Genomic DNA, 4383 nt, shown 5'->3' on the forward strand with positions numbered 1-4383 from the left:
TATTGTTTTGGTGCTCTGGCGGCCGTTTAATTAACTTTATATGTACCAAACGTAACGTACCATTACATGAACGTACGTCGAACGTAAATGATAGGTTGTAATGTGAAAACCATATCATGCATGTTATGTACCTCATGATTGACATGACACGGTTTGGTGATCTTGCGGCCATTCTATTAACCTGATATACACCTATATGACCATGACATGGCATGCGAGCGTGCCGAACGTAAATGACGGACCATAACATGAAAGTCATGTCAGGCATGTAATGCACAGTCGCGGTGAAAATTCTAGAGACCACGGGAGCGCGTGGCAAACAGTACCGCGGCACCGTCTGACGGCTGCTTGGGAAGCTCGAAAGCGCACACTGCGCACGCGCGTCCTATTTCACCTGCCGGCCTACTCGTTCGCTTGCTTCAAGTGAGCACACGCCGGAACGTCAGAGAAAGCGCAATGTGCCACGCCTGCAGTCGGCGCGGGAGCGCCAAGCGATTTGCCTGAAAGAAGTTCTCCGTTTGTCGAAAGCTTCGCCTTGGTACCGGGTCCAGGACGCGTCAGCTTGCTAGACTGTTTCTTTTTTTTTTTGGAAGTCCAAGTGCATTTTCTTGTAGCTTTGTGCTAAAACCCGGTGGATGCCACCTTTTCTTCTTGCATAGCGCGTATGAATGGGCGCAGGATACTTGGGCCGAGCACCACAAGAAATTGCCGCATGAATAAGCTCCGCGAATGAAAACTGCTGGGTAATCTTATCACATATACCGATTTGAGCACAATTGATGCAAATCATCTTTTCCGCGCCAAGGAGCGTATAGGGATAAGGCATAGAGTTCGGCGGACAGCGAGCACCCCCCCCCCCCCCTGCACAGCAAGCGCCAGAACAAATTACTTATTTTATTCACCATATCATTGCTCGGTGCTTCAGCGGCGACTGCAGAAGTGGAACATTGCGCGCGCTATTAAAGCGAGCGAACGAGCAGGCGGGCAGGTAAGAAAGGACGCGCGCGCGCAAGTGCCCGCTCTCCAGCTTTGCAAGCAGCCGTCAGAAGACGCCACGATACTGTTTCCTACGCGGTACCGTGGTTTATAGAATTTTTACCGTGGCCGTACGTCGCAATTAACATGACGTGGTGCTGGGGCCCTCACGGCTGTCTAATTAAGTTGTTATGCATGAAAATTCGCATGGCACGACACCAGTGCGTGACGAACATAACTCACAGGTCATAACATGAAAATCATGTCACTCACTTCGTGCTCGTCATGATGTTTGTGAGACAGTTTTGCTGCTCTCTGGGCTGTGTCATCATTTTGATATGCAGTGAAAGTAGGAATGTCATGACATAAACGTACAAGGAACGTAAGTGAACGAACATAATAGGGAGTTTTAGCTTGTACGTATACTTCTTTATGCTACCGTGTTACCGGATACCGGATAGACTCTGAGCATGCGCGAAATTTTACGGAACGTAAACTACTCGCCTGTTAGGCTTTAGGTTTACGGCCTTACCTCGCAAATCCACCTTCGTTCGTGGCTACTCGCGATATAAGCTTTGCGGAGACTCCAGCCGCCGAGTCAAAATAAGCCGAAGTGCGAGCGCCACCAATTACGATCACCTTGTTTCAGCCGGATTACCGAGGCTAGAGCGACCTAGAATACCGAAGCCATAAACGTGAGAGGCCTAAGGCCTCTGACAGGCTGGAATATGTGGCGCCATCTAGCGGGACCAGGGTGAACCAGGCAAGCACAAAATTGTTAGTTGCAGAAACATCGAGCATTCTACTTCCAATGTAAATGCCTTGCAGCGGCATAATTATGAACGAGTTACTTTTTTTATGATTTGTTTCCCTCAAGAACACTAAGCGAAAACAAACGTGTCATGACTGCAATAGCACGAAGCGTCACAAGATGTCGACACCATCGTCCGGTGACCCGGTATTGCTAAACCCCTTTGCGTATACCGGGATACTGCGAACCGCTAAAAACATTTTTTATGATTTTGCCGCCACGGTAATTCAATATTATCTAAATTAAATGTAGTTTAAATGCAGTTTTTATCACCATTTAGTAGGTTTGCGCAAACGTAAACGTTTCCGTACGTAAGTAAAGGTTTACGTTTGGGTAGCTAAAAACTTTACTAAAACTCGAGTTCCGGTAACACGGTAAACGTAATCCGGTAATGCCGTAACGTAAAGAAGTATACGTTCAAGCTAAAACTCCCTAATATGAAAATCATGTCATGCATGTCATATTTTACATGACAAGATCTTAGTACTCTCGCAGCTGTTTCATCAACTTGATATAATGAAAAATAGGCAAGATATGAACATTACAAGCAGAAATGGTGGATCATTCATGGTAAATACCACTATATAGATTTCATTAGCGGGGTAAATATCAGAATGCACATAAAGGCATGCATGAGAAACATGCGATAGTCTACGAGACGTCGTCACATGAATGCCTTGGTTTGTATCAAAGCCTAACAGTGCGGTGTAGGCGTCTCCTCGCTTCTGCTTTGAATTACATCGATTCTGACAGTGTGCGAGATCTGCCGGATTTTTGGTTAATGACATCTACTTAATTTCAATCATTCTTGAACAAATTTTGTACCTAGAGAACTACTATACCAAAAATCAAGAGGCCAATGAGGCATTTCTATGTATATTTAAGGAGACATCTAACTGCGCTAGTTTCATCAATGTACTAATTCTGTGCTATTTGTTTCTGGCTGAATAAGAAAGCTTACAAGATTTCAAAATTCTATGTAACTAAACTGCAACGCGCATCCAGAAGTAGCGCCGTGATACGGGCTCACTGTGAGGTAGCCCGATTAAGAGGAAGAAGGCAGAAAGAGAACTTGCGGCAGATCCGATGCATTCTGGGAATCGATTTCCCGCGAAGCAGTGAGCGTGTAAATGCCCATACGACATTTTTTTTTTTTTGCATTGAGCCCATTCTTAGGAGGTGGATCGACGTCTTTGTTTAAATTGAGTGGTTTTGTGCATATCGTGGACTAACCAGGGACGTCAACATACCCTGCCGTGTAAAGGGTCGCTTATGGTCCGACGTAACGTCGAAACTCACGTTGCACCACAGGCGTGGCTTTTGTCGCAACGAAGTGTAAGCACCGTTGGCTGGCTTCTTCCTCCGGTGAAGACGAGCAGGGCTCAACTATTGCTTGCTGAGTCGTATCACTATATACGTAATGTTTATTACATTGTTATAAAGCAGATATGCAACACTGCAAGCAGCAAGTGACATAGACAAACATCTTTACCACTACTGAGGACAGACAACCGTTGATGTAATTATATTTAAGATCTCTACGACGTGGCTGCTTCCTAAGGGTCGTTGCAAGACGTTGGTCAGCTTTTCTCTGCTCTTGTTTAACCCATGAAATGTATCTTATAAAGTTCTCGATGTCTGTTTTCGCGGTTCCTGGGTTATTACAGCCTGTAAATCACGTGTTACGCATACCACGACCCGTGGTATGCGTGTATGCGCTAGATGTGACGCGGGGAAAGGGTGTCGTGAAGTATGTGACAAGCATGTCATCTATTCACGTCATGAAGTCATGATTCACGTCATTCAATCATGTTTGCCATACACTCCCGTCTTCCAACGCAGATTTTGTTATATTCCAAGTTGAAAAGGGGACGACGAGAGCACCCAGACGTACATAGATAGATAGATAGATAGATAGATAGATAGATAGATAGATAGATAGATAGATAGATAGATAGATAGATAGATAGATAGATAGATAGATAGATAGATAGATAGATAGATAGATAGATAGATAGATAGATAGATAGATAGATAGATAGATAGATAGATAGATCGCAAAATTGCTTACTCACACTTTTCAGAGTTGGTCTGGATATCTCGGTTTCACTCATGGACTTCCGCCTGCGGTAGTGGATGTCGCTAATGGACTTCCTCCTGCTGGCTTCGATGTCAGTACTTGACTTCCTTCTGCGGGAATGGATCTCAGTGATGGACTTCCTTCTGGGACCATCAGCCTTAAGTTTGCTGAACTCCATTTCACCTATGGATTTCCGTCGAGCACCGTGCGCGGACGGCCGCCGACCATGAGGCACATTGGTAAAATGATCCAGTACCTGCATCAAAGGATCGAGTATATTGACCACAACACTGAGCTCTAGCAAACTGGGCTTTAAAATAAGTATGCTTATAATATACCTCCTTCGGATGGGTCTACAAGCTAATATGACACAACTGCACTTGACTTGTCTAGAATGAAAACAGTTTGATCAAATCGTTTGGGAGTCAGCGTTAGGCGTCGCGTTTGTTGTTTGACTATTTGGATTTTTTTCTAGCTTCCGGGAATCAGGATGCTTAAATGGTTTAAAGCGCAAATT

Source organism: Rhipicephalus sanguineus, chromosome 3 (genome assembly GCF_013339695.2).
Source record: "Rhipicephalus sanguineus isolate Rsan-2018 chromosome 3, BIME_Rsan_1.4, whole genome shotgun sequence".
Taxonomy (NCBI): domain Eukaryota; kingdom Metazoa; phylum Arthropoda; class Arachnida; order Ixodida; family Ixodidae; genus Rhipicephalus; species Rhipicephalus sanguineus.